Source organism: Nerophis lumbriciformis, linkage group LG28 (genome assembly GCF_033978685.3).
Source record: "Nerophis lumbriciformis linkage group LG28, RoL_Nlum_v2.1, whole genome shotgun sequence".
Taxonomy (NCBI): Eukaryota; Metazoa; Chordata; class Actinopteri; order Syngnathiformes; family Syngnathidae; genus Nerophis; species Nerophis lumbriciformis.
The window spans coordinates 31,256,535-31,273,066 of NC_084575.2; the positions used below are offsets into that span (position 1 = coordinate 31,256,535).

The following is a 16,532-nucleotide window of genomic DNA, read 5'->3' on the forward strand; positions in this document are numbered from 1 at the left end:
TCCGTGTTGAAATCACAGTGGCGTTTCACGAGCATTCTTCCTCTTGTTAGGCCTCGAAAGACAGCATTCATAATACAACGTTTCTTTTGTGATAACTTACAAACAATTATTCCAACAATTTGAATTATTATATTTATTTTATATATTTATATAGCGCTTTTCTCTAGTGACTCAAAGCGCTTTTACATAGTGAAACCCAATATCTAAGTTACATTTAAAGCAGTGTGGGTGGCACTGGGAGCAGGTGGGTAAAGTGTCTTGCCCAAGGAAACAACGGCAGTGACTAGGATGGCGGAAGCGGGGATCGAACCCGGAACCCTCAAGTTGCTGGCACGGCCACTCTACCAACCGAGCCATACCGCCCCACAATCCATCAAGCGGTGCGGCTTCATAGCTTACCAAAGTCGTACTAAAACATTTTGATAGATTTTTGAGTGCCATGTGTAATGTTCTATATTTTCAATGGAAAATGAAAAATGTTGGTGGTGTTTACTGCCATCATATTGCAGTCTACACGTATCTCTTATGTTTTACTGCCATCTACTGGTCACACTTATCATTACACCATGTACCAAATAAAATGGCTTTGAGGTGGGTATGTTCAACCAAAATTATTACTTACATTAGGCACACCGGGTTATAAGGCGCACTGTTGATTTTTGAGAGTTTTTATAGTCCAAAAAAATACAGAATGCTTCTACTGGTTTGTAGTACTAAGTACACACGTGTTCCTGAGTACTTACTACCTCTACTGGGTAGTTGTATGTACACGTGTTCATGTGTACTTACTACTCCTACTGAGTAGTAGAGGAAGTATGCTTCTACTGGTTCGTAGTACTAAGTACACACGTGTTCCTGTGTACTTACTATCTCTACTGGGTAGTAGTAAGTACACATGTTCCTGTGCTTACTGCTCCTACTGGGTAGCAGAGGAAATAGTAATAGGAAGTACACGTGTCCCAGTGTACTTACTACCTCTACTGGGTAGTAGTAAGTGCACACATGTTCCTCTGTACTTACTACCTCTACTGGGTAGTTGTATGTACACATGTGTTTATGTGCACTTACTACTCCTACTGGGTATGCTTTAACTGGTTTGTAGTACTAAGTACACACGTGTTCCTGTGTCCTTACTACCTCTACCGGGTAGTAGTAAGTACACATGTGTTCCTGCGCTTGCTGCTCCTACTGGGTAGCAGAGGAAATAGTAATAGGAAGTACACGTGTCCCGGTGTACTTACTACCTCGACTGGTTTGTAGTAGTAACTACAGGCTCTACCAAACAGACCGGTTTCGAAAATGTCTTTGTCAGTGTGCAATTTTCAACAGGAAGTGATGCACTTAAATAGTCCACAGCTATGGTCAATCAATTGACATACTAAATCAAGAACTTAAAAAATAAAAGTGCACAAATAATAGGCAAAATTGTACAAAATAAATCAAAGACTCATAGGAAAATAAAAAAAGCAATAAAGAAAAAAAAAAAAAGTAAGTACCTACGGTCTTTTTTCTAACCTCCTGTGTACTCAAAAACATATACAGCCCATAATCACAAGTGTCTCAAAGGGCTTCACAAACTCACCACGACGACATCTGATCGAAACCCACATCCGGGCAAGGAAAAACTCCAAAGACCTCGGAGGGGGAAGAAGAAACCTTGAGATGCGTGAGTATAATTATTGAAATGTTCAATGAATAGATCCTGACAACAGAATCTTCTTCTGGGCTCAGCCAGGTCAACTGTGCATGGAAGTGATCCACCTCGGGTCAGCTAGCACCTCACCCAGACTGGTACCCTCTCCAGGAATTACCTGTCATTGTGTGAATGCTCCAAAGCCTTCCACACATATGCTTTTCTACACCAAAATTCTTCTATTTATTCAACTTCTTCTTTTTCTTCTCCAGATTTTGGCGCTCTACCGCTCCAACTTCAAACTGTTCAGCCTTATCGGGAATCGCGGGCTTTCCCCTGACAAATTCCAAAAATTCCCAGAATTCCAGGTTTTCCGGGACATTTTTCCCCATTCAAAATGAATTCGCCATTTTTCTAACTTCCACATTTTAACCGATTCAAACCATTCCACCCTCAACACATTCCACTCATCCTGGGCATTCAAACTATTATTTTTTCAAGTTCCAAAAAATTCCAGGAATTCCCAGAATTCAAATTTTTTCAAACCCTTTTTTTAACCCTTTTTTCTGTCGACTATTTTCAATTGTTTCACCGTCAAAACATTCCTCTTAATGAGGACAAAAAAACAAAGCTGTTTTTTTTTAACTGCAAAAATTCCCGGTTTTCCCGAAATTCCAAGAATTCCTTAATACAATTTCTCAATAAAAAATGTTACTACTTCAACATTTCTCGACCGATTTGAAAAATTCCACCTCCGACCATTTCAACTCATTCAGCCCATTCAAGCTTTTTTTTTTACCATTTTCAAAAGGAAAAAAAAAAAATGTAAACAATGTAGTGTATACTGGTGTTTAATGGCATTCAAACTATTATTTTTTCAAGTTTCAAAAAATTCCAGGAATTCCCAGAATTCCCGTTTTTTTCAAACCCTTTTTTTAACCCTTTTTTCTGTCGACTACGCCTTCCACATTTTTCAACCCACTTCAACCGTTCCACCGTCCAAACATTCCTCTTAATGAGGACAAAAAAACAAAGTTGTTTTTTTTAAACTGCAAAAATTCCCGGTTTTCCCGAAATTCCAAGAATTCCTTAATACAATTCCTCAATTAAAAATGTTACTACTTCAACATTTCTCGACCGATTTGAAAAATTCCATCACCGACCATTTCAACTCATTCAGCCCATTCAAGCTTTTTTTTACCATTTTCAAAAGGAAAAAAAAAGAAAGTTGTAAACAATGTAGTGTATACTGGTGTTTAATGTTTAATGGCATTCAAACTATTATTTTTTCAAGTTCCAAAAAATTCCAGGAATTCCCAGAATTCCCGTTTTTTTTCAAACCCTTTTTTTAACCCTTTTTTCTGTCGACTACGCCTTCCACATTTTTCAACCCACTTCAACCGTTCCACCGTCCAAACATTCCTCTTAATGAGGACAAAAAAACAAAGTTGTTTTTTTTAAACTGCAAAAATTCCCGGTTTTCCCGAAATTCCAAGAATTCCTTAATACAATTTCTCAATTAAAAATGTTACTACTGCAACATTTCTCGACCGATTTGAAAAATTCCATCACCGACCATTTCAACTCATTCAGCCCATTCAAGCTTTTTTTTTACCATTTTCAAAAGGAAAAAAAAAGAAAGTTGTAAACAATGTAGTGTATACTGATGTTTAATGGCATTCAAACTATTATTTTTTCAAGTTCCAAAAAATTCCAGGAATTCCCGTTTTTTTTCAAACCCTTTTTTTTAACCCTTTTTTCTGTCGACTACGCCTTCCACATTTTTCAACCGTTCCACCGTCAAAACATTCCTCTTAATGAGGGGGAGAAAAAAAAGTTGTTTTCTGAACTTCAAAAATTCCCGAAATTCCAAGAATTCCTTAATACCATTTCTCAATTAAAAATGTTACTACTGCAACATTTCTCGACCGATTTGAAAAATTCCAACACCGACCATTTCAACTCATTCAGACTATTCAAGTTTTTTACCATTTTCCAAAAAAATTCCCCAATTTTTTGGAAATTCCCATTTGAAATCAATGGGACATTCTTCAACTCCCACATTTTTCATCGGATTCAAACGGTTCCAACATCAAAATATTCAGCCTGTTTGGGAATTGTGTGCTCTACTTCCAACAATTCTAAAAAAATAATTCCAGGATTTCAGTTCAACGTCAGCATTGGAGCATTCACACGCAATTCCTTCATCTTGGTACCTGATATATTTATATTTTTTTACTTGATTTTCTATTAACACCTATTAATAAAAGCACTGTTGTGACATCACAGGAAGTTTTTTTTACCATTTTCAAAAGGAAAACAAAACTAAGTTGTAAACAATGTAGTGTATACTGGTGTTTAATGTTTAATGGCATTCAAACTATTATTTTTTCAAGTTCCAAAAAATTCCAGGAATTCCCGTTTTTTTCAAACCCTTTTTTAACCCTTTTTTCTGTCGACTACGCCTTCCACATTTTTCAACCCACTTCAACCGTTCCACCGTCAAAACATTTTCCCTTTTAATGAGGGAAAAAAAAAGTTGTTTTCTGAACTGCAAAAATTCCCGAAATTCCAAGAATTCTTTAATACCATTTCTCAATTAAAAATGTTACTACTGCAACATTTCTCGACCGATTTGAAAAATTCCAACACCGACCATTTCAACTCATTCAGACTATTCAAGTTTTTTACCATTTTCCAAAAAAATTCCCCAATTTTTTGGAAATTCCCATTTGAAATCAATGGGACATTCTTCAACTCCCACATTTTTCATCTGATTCAAACGGTTCCAACTTCAAAATATTCAGCCTGTTTGGGAATTGTGTGCTCTACTTCCAACAATCCTAAAAAAATAATTCCAGGATTTCAGTTCAACGTCAGCATTGGAGCATTCACACGCAATTCCTTCATCTTGGTACCTGATATATTTACTTGATTTTCTATTAACACCTATTAATAAAAGCATTGTTGTGACATCACAGGAAGTGTGCTGCGTGGATGACAGCCCCAAATCTGCTCAGAAAAAAACGCTCAATATCTGCGCGCGCCTCGACTCACGTGTGACATCATCATGTTCCTGTGGAGTCACGCCGCATCAGACGGCCGTGCGACTGGTACGCACGGACGTGAAGAAGATGGCTCACGTCCGTGCGGCCCCGTGTTTGCTTTATCCGCAGTGACTCCTCTCGCTTCGGGAGCCCCGGGGGCCCCGGCCAGCGTGGAGCGTCTCTCTCATTAGTCAGATGAGGATCGGTCCGGTGACGGGCTGCACTGGAGGTGAGTAAGAGACCACCGAGGTACGATCTTCCTTCTTTTGTCCGACGCAATTTCTGTCCGTCTTTTTGTTCTCGTTAGGCACGACTCAAAATGACGTCTTTGAATATTTAAGATAACATTCAATTAGGTATACACACAAAAACAACAAAAAAACACGCGCCTTTTTAAAGTGGCGACACGCTTGGGCGGCCGCTGCTTATCGGGCTAATGAAGCCTGTGAAACATCTGCACAGTATTTGGGATTGTTCCTTCAAGTAGAACTGCCTCTTTTAGACTTTGTGACGCTGGCTTCTGGAGAGACCTGACAGGTTCCTAGGACACGTCCTGTTGATTAAACATGTGCTTCAGTGAAAGGGCCCGCCAAAAAAAAAACCAAACTCTCGCTTCCGACACGCTTGAAGTGACCGCCTTTAACGAGGTCATGTTTGCAGAGTCACGACAGTGTGACCTGTTGCGCTTTAAAGCGGTTTCTTTCTTAGGATCCCTGATAGCTATTGCGATATAAGCTGCTTTTCTTCCTGGGGTCTAACATTTCCAAAACACTTCCACACGCATACATTGGAAAAAACTCCACTTTTAAAATAAAACAACATTAATTACATACAATTGTTCTGCAAGTGTAGGATCAAACAAAAGCCATACAAAATACCATTTTTGTTTGCAAAATAAAAGGTACCGTATTTTCCGCACCATAAGGCGCCCTGGGTTATAAGCCGCGCCTTCAATGAACGGCATATTTCAAAACTTTGTCCACCTATAAGCCGCCCCGTGTTGTAAGCCGCATCTAACTGCGCTAAAGGAATGTCAAAAAAACAGTCAGATAGGTCAGTCAAACTTTAATAATATATTAAAAACCAGCGTGATGTGGGCGCGCATGGAGTCGTATATCAACATGGACGGAGCTGCGTAAACTTACCTTAACCACTCGCTCATCTTTTCTTCATCCATCCATCCCTTCGAGTTAGCTTTTATGATGACGCCGGCTGGAAAGGTCTCTTTTGGCAAGGTCTTCCTTTTGAATATCACCATGGGTGGAAGTTTCTGGCCATTAGCATGGCAAGCTAGAACCACAGTGAAGGATGACTTCTCATTCCCTGTGGTGCGAATATTCACCGTACGTGCTCCCGTTGTATCCACAGTGCGGTTCACAGGAATATCAAAAGTCAGTGGAACCTCGTCCATGTTGATAATGTTCTCTGGCCGGATCTTTTTTTAAGCTATCTTGTTTTTACAATATGCACGGAAAGTAGCCAGCTTTTCTTGAAAGTCTTTAGGCAGTTGCTGTGAAATAGTAGTCCGTGTGCGGATGGAGAGATTGCGTCTTTTCATGAACCGGAAACCTGTCGCTTAGTAGGAGCCATTTTGTGGTCTTTACAGATGTAAACACACAAAGGAAATGAAACGTAATATCCGCGCGCTTCTTCTTCTTCTTCTACGCGGGCGGGTGGTTGCTTACAGTAGAAGAAGAAGCGCTTCCTGTTCTATGGGGGCGGGTGCTTACCTTGGCGGTTGCTTGCGTAGAAGAAGAAGCACTTCCTCTTCTACGGGGAAAAAAGATGGCGGCTGTTTACCGTAGTTGCGAGACCGAAACTTTATGAAAATGAATCTTAATATTAATCCATATATAAAGCGCACCGGGTTATAAGGCGCACTGTCAGCTTTTGAGAAAATTTGTGGTTTTTAGGTGTGCCTTATAGTGCGGAAAATACGGTACAAACATAAACCAATAAGACAAGAAAATAATTATTAATCTTGTGTAAATATATAAAGTCTTACTCTCTAATAACAAGTTACTGACTTCATTCCCATCATCAAAAGTTCTAAGCCAGCATTGCACAATTCTGGTGTACACACTTGTGTTTAATGTAAACAATGTGGTGTATACTGGTGATTAATGTAAACAATGTAGTGTATACTGGTGTTTAATGTAAACAGTGTGGTGTATACTGGTGTTTAATGTAAACAATGTAGTGTATACTGGTGTTTAATGTAAACAATGTGGTGTATACTGGTGTTTAATGTAAACAATGTGGTTATACTGGTGTTTAATGTAAACAATGTAGTGTATACTGGTGTTTAATGTAAACAATGTAGTGTATACTGGTGTTTAATGTAAACAATGTGGTGTTTAATGTAAACAGTGTGGTGTATACTGGTGTTTATTGTAAACAATGTGGTGTATACTGGTGTTTAATGTAAACAATGTAGTGTATACTGGTGTTTATTGTAAACAATGTAGTGTATACTGGTGTTTAATGTAAACAATGTAGTGTATACTGGTGTTTAATGTAAACAATGTAGTGTATACTGGTGTTTAATGTAAACAAAGTAGTTTGTACTGGTGTTTAATGTAAACAATGTAGTGTATACTGGTGTTTAATGTAAACAAAGTAGTTTGTACTGGTGTTTAATGTAAACAATGTGGTGTATACTGGTGTTTACTGTAAACTGTGTGGTGAGAGCTCGGGGCACTTCTCTGTGCATTTTTAGGCTATAAAACGAGTGCCAGCTCTTTGATAAACAAGGTGAGAAACGCAAATACATAAGTGGCATTCGGGGGCTCCGAGCCGTTCATCACCATCAAGACTCTTCAATAATAACAAAAGTTAATGTTAAATGTTAATATTTGCTTTTAATTTGTAACACAGATGCATTGTTTTCTGCATCCATCCATTTTATACCGCTTGTCCCTCTAAACAATAGTTATTTCCTCCCCAAAAAGTGTTTGTTAAAATGTTTGTCTAGAATGTAATAATTAAAGTTATATTGGTCTTTAGCTGACATTACGATATTCTTCAGAGAATTATGTACTTTAGGCTCCCTGTGTCACACTTTGACAAATCAATTACAATTACTCTGGTGTCAGAGGTGGGATCTTTAGCTGACATTACAATATGCTCCAGAAAATCTAGCCACACTTTGATAAATAAATGAAAATTACTCTGGTGTCAGAAGTGGGATCTGGAGCTGACTTTACATTATATTCCAGAAAAACTGTATAATAGGCTTACTGTGTCGTGCTTTGATGCATTTATGTTAAAACCCCCCGGAATAACTCTGGTGTCAGAAGTGGGATCTTTAGCTGACATTACGATATTCCTCAGAGAATTGTGTACTTTAGGCTCCCTGTGTCACTTTTCTGGAGCATAATGTAAAGTCTGCTACAGATCCCACTTCTGACACCAGAGTAATTTTCATTTATCCATAAAAGTGTGGCACATTGAGCCTATAGTACATATTTCCTGGAGCACATGGTAATGTCAGCTAAAGATCCCACTTCTGACCATATGGTAATGTCAGCTAAAGATCCCACTTTTGACACCAGGGTCATTTTAATCTATTAGTCAAAGTGTGACTCAGCCTAAAGTACAGATTTTCTGGAGCATATGGTACTGTCAGCTGAAGATCCCACTTCTGACACCAGAGTCATTTTAATTTGTTTAGCATGAATGAGTCAAGGCACAACACGATGAGCCTACCGTACAGATTATCTGGAGCATATTGTAAAGTCAGCTCTAGATCCCACTTCTGACACCAAAGTAATTTTCATTTATTTATAAAAGTGTGGCACATCGAGCTCATAGTACAGATTTTCTGGAGCATATCGTAATGGCAGCTAAATATCCCACTTCTGACACCACACTCATTTTAAATGTTTTGCATTAATGATTTAAAACACGACACAGTGAGCCTCCCGTACAGATTTTCTGGAGCATAATGTGAAGTCAGCTCCATACCCCACTTCTGACACCAGAGTAATTTTCATTTATCTAACAATAATAAATTAAATTCAATCCCGGGCTCGGGATCTTTCTGTGTGGAGTTTGCATGTTCTCCCCGTGACTGCGTGGGTTCCCTCCGGGTACTCCGGCTTCCTCCCACCTCCAAAGACATGCACCTGGGGATAAGTTGATTGGCAACACTAAATTGGCCCTAGTGTGTGGATGTGAGTGTGAATGTTGTCTGTCTATCTGTGTTGGCCCTGCGATGAGGTGGCGACTTGTCCAGGGTGTACACCGCCTTCCGCCCGATTGTAGCTGAGATAGGCTCCAGCGCCCCCCGCGACCCCAAAGGGAATAAGCGGTAGAAAATGGATGGATGGATGATTTGATTTTCTGGAAGGGAATACTGATCAAAGCCGAGTATCTATAGCAGGGGTGCTCACACTTTTTCTGCAGGCGAGCTACTTTTCAATTGATCAAGTCGTGGGGATCTACCTCATTCATATATATAATTTATATTTACTTATTTATGAAATATATGTTTTGTTAATAAGTTAAAGGTGTTTAATGATAATGCAAGCATGTTTAACACATATAGTTAATATTTTAATAAATTAAAGGTGTTTAATGATAATGCAATCTTGTTTAACACATAGCTAATATTGTTAATAAATTAAAGGTGTTTAATGATAATACAAGAATGTTTAATACATATAGTTAATATTGTTAATAAATTAAAGGTGTTTAATGATAATGCAATCTTGTTTAACACATAGCTAATATTGTTAATAAATTAAAGGTGTTTAATGATAATACAAGAATGTTTAATACATATAGTTAATATTGTTAATAAATTAAAGGTGTTTAATGATAATACAAGCATGTTTAATACATATAGTTAATATTATTAATAAGTTAAAGGTGTTTAAAGATAATGCAAGCATGTTTAACACATATAGTTAATATTGTTAACAAGTTAAGGTGTTTAAAGATAATACAAGCATGTTTAACACATATAGTTAATATTGTTAACAAATTAAAGGTGTTTAAAGATAATACAGGCATGTTTAACACATATAGTTAATATTGTTAATAAGTTAAAAGTGTTTAAAGATAATACAAGCATGTTTAACACATATAGATTCCTTTCTTTCATGAAGACAAGAATATAAGTTGATGTATTACCTGATTGTGATGACTTGCATTGATAGGAATCAGACAGTGGTGCTAAAAACGTCCGCATTTTCGAATGGAGGAGAAAAAAAGTCCTCCTTTCTGTCCAATACCACATGAAAGTGGTTGGTTTTTGGCATCTTATTTGTCCAGCTTCCGTACTCCTTTGTATACACTTTACAAGAAATACATTGTCGGCAAACTCCGTAGCTTGCTAGCTTGTGCACGCCAGCTTTCTGAGACTCTTATTTTGGTAGCGCAGGCAGGATGAAGCAGAGCTTTTATTGTGCAACTGTGCAGTCGGTCTTTGGAGTTTTGACGACAGGTACGGCGCCAGAGTCTGTTGAAATAAAGTGTTTCTCGCCTGCCAGTCGGTAATTTTAATGAGCTGGCAGCAGCCAGCGTCATCTCAGAAGACCCTCGGGTGCCGTGAATGTCAATCAAGTGACGAAAGTGAGTCATAGTGAAGATTTATGATCGCTCATTTTTAGGACTATTTTTTTAATGCCTGGCTGGTGATCGACTGACACACCCTCCGAGATCGACCGGTAGCTCGCGATCGACGTAATGAGCACCCCTGATCTATAGTGTGTAAAAATACAGCAAGTTGACGGACGTGCTCCACCAGGTTTTAGTCCTGAGCAGCGGCAGGTCAAGAGGTTGCCTTTCTTTTCACCATTCTTCATGTTTTTACCGGCCCTCACTTAGTTGCAGGTCATGCGCACCAATCAATGATGCGGCTCTTATCAATGTGGGATGAAAAGGTGTGAGCAGAGATCACTTTTGCCGTCAGAGGATATTGCTCCGTTTGAATAGCTGCACTGTGATGGCTATTTTTAGAGCCGGATGGCGCTGAGTGGGGAGGGGATGAGATTAAAAGAAGGGAGGAGGAGAGGAAGAGGACACACACGGAGGGGACGGTCAAGCAGTGAAGAGCAGGTCCATCACTCAAGACTTTTGCTTCCCCCAAATTGACCAAAGAAAGCAAAGATAGTTTCCAGCACTTTTGTGACGTGACCAACAATCCACTGAGTGAGTATTTGTTGTCACAATGTTGTCTTCATTACTTTTCATCTTTACACTCGCACTTCATCTCAACTTGATCTTATTATATTAGACTTGACTTTATCTTACAATGTTTTCACTTGGCTATGTTAAAAAGTTTTAAACTTGACTATGTTAAAATATTAACAATTTGACTATACTTGGACATCTTACAATATTTTCAAACGTGACTATATAACAATGTTTTTAACTTGACTACTTTACAATATTTTTAACTTGACTGTTACAATATTGTCAACTTGAAGTTCTTACAATGTTTTAAACTTCAATTTCTTACAGTATTTGCAAATGTGACTTTCTAGCAATATTTTAAACTTGACTTTATCTTACAATATTTTAACTTTGACTATCTTACAATATTTTAAACTTGACTAACTTACAATATTTTAACTTTGACTATCTTACAATATTTTAAACTTGACTAACTTACAATATTTTAACTTTGACTATCTTACAATATTTTAAACTTGACTTTATCTTACAATATTTTAACTTTGACTATCTTACAATATTTTAAACTTGACTTTCTTTATCTTACAATATTTTAACTTTGACTATCTTACAATATTTTAAACTTGACTTTCTTTATCTTACAATATTTTAACTTTGACTATCTTACAATATTTTAAACTTGACTTTATCTTACAATATTTTAACTTTGACTATCTTACAATATTTTAAACTTGACTTTATCTTACAATATTTTAACTTTGACTATCTTACAATATTTTAAACTTGACTTTATCTTACAATATTTTAACTTTGACTATCTTACAATATTTTAAACTTGACTAACTTACAATATTTTAACCATGACTATCTTACAATGTTTTAAACTTGTCTATTTTAAAACTTGACTTTATCTTAAAAAATAAAATAAAATAACTGACTATCTTACAATGTTTTAGATATTTTAAGTTATCTTACAAAATTTTAAACTTGACTATTTTACAATGTTTTAAATTTGACTGTTACAATATTTAAACTTCAATTTCTTACGGTATATTCAAAAGTGACTTTCTAGCAATATTTTAAACTTGACTTTATCTTACAATATTTTAACTTTGACTATCTTACAATATTTTAAACTTGACTAACTTACAATATTTTAACCATGACCATCTTACAATGTTTTAAACTTGTCTGTCTATTTTAAAACTTATCTTACAAAATTTTAAACTTGACTATTTTACAATGTTTTAAATTTGACATTTTTAGAATTTTTTTAACTTGACTGTTATATTTTACACTTGACTTAATCTTACAATGTTTTAAACATGACTATCTTAAAATATTTTTAACGTGACTGTTTTACAGTGTTTTAAACTTGACTACTTTACAATATTTTAGACTTGACTGTTACAATATTGTCAACTTGAAGTTCTTACAATGTTTTAAACTTCAATTTCTTACAGTATTTGCAAAAGTGACTTTCTAGCAATATTTTAAACTTGACTTTATCTTACAATATTTTAACTTTGACTATCTTACAATATTTTAAACTTGACTTTCTTTATCTTACAATATTTTAACTTTGACTATCTTACAATATTTTAAACTTGACTAACTTACAATATTTTAACCATGACCATCTTACAATGTTTTAAACTTGTCTATCTATTTTAAAACTTATCTTACAAAATGTTAAACTTGACTATTTTACAATGTTTTAAATTTGAAATTTTTAGAATTTGTTAAACTTGACTATGTTATATTTTACACTTGACTTAATCTTACAATGTTTTAAACTTGACTATCTTAAAATGTTTTTAAATTGACTGCCTTACAATATGTTAAACTTGACTGACTTACAATGTTTTAAACTTGACTACTTTACAATATATATATATATATATATATATATATATATATATATATATATGTATATATATATATATATATATATATATATATATATATATATATATATGTATATATATATATATATATATATATATATTTTAGACTTGACTGTTACAATATTGTCAACTTGAAGTTTTTACAATGTTTTAAACTTGACTGTTACAATGTTTAAACTTCAATTTCTTACAGTATTTTCAAAAGTGACTTTCTAGCAATATTTTAAACTTGACTTTATCTTACAATATTTTAACTTCGACTATCTTACAATATTTTAAACTTGACTTTCTTTATCTTACAATATTTTAACTTCGACTATCTTACAATATTTTAAACTTGACTTTCTTTATCTTACAATATTTTAACTTTGACTATCTTACAATATTTTAAACTTGACTAACTTACAATATTTTAACCATGACTATCTTACAATGTTTTAAACTTGTCTATTTTAAAACTTGACTTTATCTTAAAAAATAAAATAAAATAACTGACTATCTTACAATGTTTTAAACTTGTCTATCTATTTTAAAAGTTATCTTACAAAATTTTAAACTTGACTATTTTACAATGTTTTAAATTTGACTGTTGCAATATTTTAAACTTCAATTTCTTACGGTATTTTCAAAAGTGACTTTCTAGCAATATTTTAAACTTGACTTTATCTGACAATATTTTATCTTTGACTATCTTACAATGTTTTAAATTTGACTAACTAACAATATTTTAACCATGACTATCTTACAATGTTTTTAACTTGTCTATTTTAAAACTCGACTTTATCGTAAAAAAAAATAAACCTGGCCGTCATACCATGTTTTAAACTTGTTTGTCTATTTTAAAACTTATCTTACAAAATGTTAAACTTGACTATTTTTAACCTGACTGTCTTACAATGTTTTAAACTTGACTACTTTACAATATTTTAGACTTGACTGTTACAATGTTTTAAACTTGACTGTTACAATATTTTAAACTTCAATTACTTACAGTATTTTCAAACGTGACTTTCTAGCAATATTTTAAACTTGACTAACTTACAATATTTTAACCACGACTATCTTACAATGTTTTAAACTTGCCTATTTTAAAACTTGACTTTATCTTCAAAAAAAATAAAATAACTGACTATCTTACAATGTTTTAAACTTGTCTATTTTAAAACTTATCTTACAAAATGTTAAACTTGACTATTTTACAATGTTTTAAATTTGACACTTTTAGAATTTGTTAAACTTGACTGTTATATTTTACACTTGACTTAATCTTACAATGTTTTAACCATGACTATCTTAAAATATTTTTAACTTGACTATGTTACAATATGTTAAACTTGACTGACTTACAATGTTTTAAACTTGACTGTTACAATATTTAAACTTCAATTTCTTACGGTATATTCAAAAGTGACTTTCTAGCAATATTTTGAACTTGACTTTGTCTTACAATCTTTTATCTTTAACTATCTTACAATATTTTAAACTTGACTAACTTACAATATTTTAACTTTGACTATCTTACAATATTTTAAACTTGACTTTATCTTACAATATTTTAACTTTGACTATCTTACAATATTTTAAACTTGACTAACTTACAATATTTTAACTTTGACTATCTTACAATGTTTTTAACTTGTCTATTTTAAAACTCGACTTTATCGTAAAAAAAACAAAAAACTGACTGTCTTACAATGTTTTAAACTTATTTATCTATTTTAAAACTTATCTTACAAAATTGTAAACTTGACTATTTTTAACCTGACTTTCTTACAATGTTTTAAACTTGACTTTATCGTAAAAAAAACCAAAAACTGACTGTCTTACCATGTTTTAAACTTGTCTATCTATTTTAAAACTTATCTTACAAAATTTTAAACTTGACTATTTTTAACCTGACTTTCTTACAATGTTTTAAACTTGACTACTTTACAATATTTTAGACTTGGCTGTTACAATATTGTCAACTTGAAGTTCTTGCAATGTTTTACACTTGACTGTTACAATATTTTAAACTTCAATTTCTTACAGTATTTTCAAACGTGACTTTCTAGCAATATTTTAAACTTGACTTTATTTTACAATATTTTAAACTTGACTAACTTACAATATTTTAACCATGACTATCTTACAATGTTTTAAACTTGCCTATTTTAAAACTCGACTTTATCTTAAAAAAATTAAACCTGACTATCTTACAATGTTTTAAACTTGTCTATTTTAAAACTTATCTTACAAAATGTTAAACTTGACTATTTTACAATGTTTTAAATTTGACATTTTTAGAATTTGTTAAACCTGACTATGTTATATTTTACACTTGACTTAATCTTACAATGTTTTAAACTACACTATCTTAAAATATATTTAAATTGACTGCCTTACAATGTGTTAAACTTGACTTGTTTACAGTGTTCTAAACTTGACTGTCTTACAATGTTTTAAACTTGACTACTTTACAATATTTTAGACTTGACTGTTACAATATTGTCAACTTGAAGTTTTTACAATGTTTTAAACTTGACTGTTACAATATTTAAATTTCAATTTCTTACGGTATATTCAAAAGTGACTTTCTAGCAATATTTTGAACTTGACTTTGTCTTACAATCTTTTATCTTTAACTATCTTACAATATTTTAAACTTGACTAACTTACAATATGTTAACCATGACTATCTTACAATGTTTTAAACTTGTCTATTTTAAAACTTGACTTTATCGTAAAAAAAACCAAAAAAAAACTGACTGTCTTACAATGTTTTAAACTTGTCTATCTATTTTAAAACTTATCTTACAAAATTTTAAACTTGACTATTTTACAATGTTTTAAATTTGACACTTTTAGAATTTGTTAAACTTGACTGTTATATTTTACACTTGACTTAATCTTACAATGTTTTAAACATGACTATCTTAAAATATTTTTAACTTGACTATGTTACAATATTTTAAACTTGACTTTTTTTATCTTACAATATTTTAACTTTGACTAACTTACAATATTTTAACTTTGACTATCTTACAATATTTTAAACTTGACTTTATCTTACAATATTTTAACTTTGACTATCTTACAATATTTTAAACTTGACTAACTTACAATATTTTAACCATGACTATCTTACAATGTTTTAAACTTGCCTATTTTAAAACTCGACTTTATCTTAAAAAAATTAAACCTGACTATCTTACGTTACAATATGTTAAACTTGACTGTTACAATATGTTAATCTTAACTATGTTACAATATATTAAACTTGACTATGTTACAATCATTTAACCTTAGCGAAAACGAAATTGAAGAAGAAACTGAAGCTATTGAGCCATATCGGTTTGAACCGTATGCAAGCGAAACCGACGAAAACGACACGACAGCCAGCGACACGGGAGAAAGCGAGGACGAATTCTGCGATCGCCTTCTAACCAACGATTGGTATGTGTTTGTTTGGCATTAAAGGAAACTAACAACTATGAACTAGGTTTACAGCATATGAAATACATTTGGCAACAACATGCACTTTGAGAGTGCAGACAGCCCAATTTTCATCAATTAATATATTCTGTAGACATACCCTCATGTCAGCAGGCCAGGGAAGCTAGGGTCGATATTCTTCTCTTGATCATCTTCGGTGGCATAAGGGACGGTGTGAGCCAAGACATCCAGGCGGGTTTAGCTCGCTCGTCTGCGGGAACAAAACTGCCGCCATTGCTTGCCGTGCTACCGAGGTCCTTTGTCCCTGAATTGCTCACACACTCCGGCAGATTCAATGGGGGTCTGGCGGCAGATTTCTTTGACTTTATC

At 33.7% G+C, this 16,532-nt stretch overlaps 1 protein-coding gene across 2 annotated transcripts in view; it reads left to right on the plus strand.

Annotated features, from left to right (window-relative positions):
- The first annotated feature begins 4,565 nt into the window (after nt 1–4,565).
- The window catches only part of LOC133570775 (urocortin-3-like), a 13,850-nt gene continuing 1,883 nt past the window's right edge, over nt 4,566–16,532 (plus strand). Inside the window, exon 1 of one of the 2 annotated variants that reach the window (XM_061923484.1) lies at nt 4,566–4,909. The gene's annotated coding sequence lies outside the window, so the exon portion shown is untranslated. Of the gene's footprint in view, nt 4,910–10,612; nt 10,837–16,532 lie in introns of those variants that run through there. The other variant, XM_061923483.1, reaches the window with a different exon arrangement.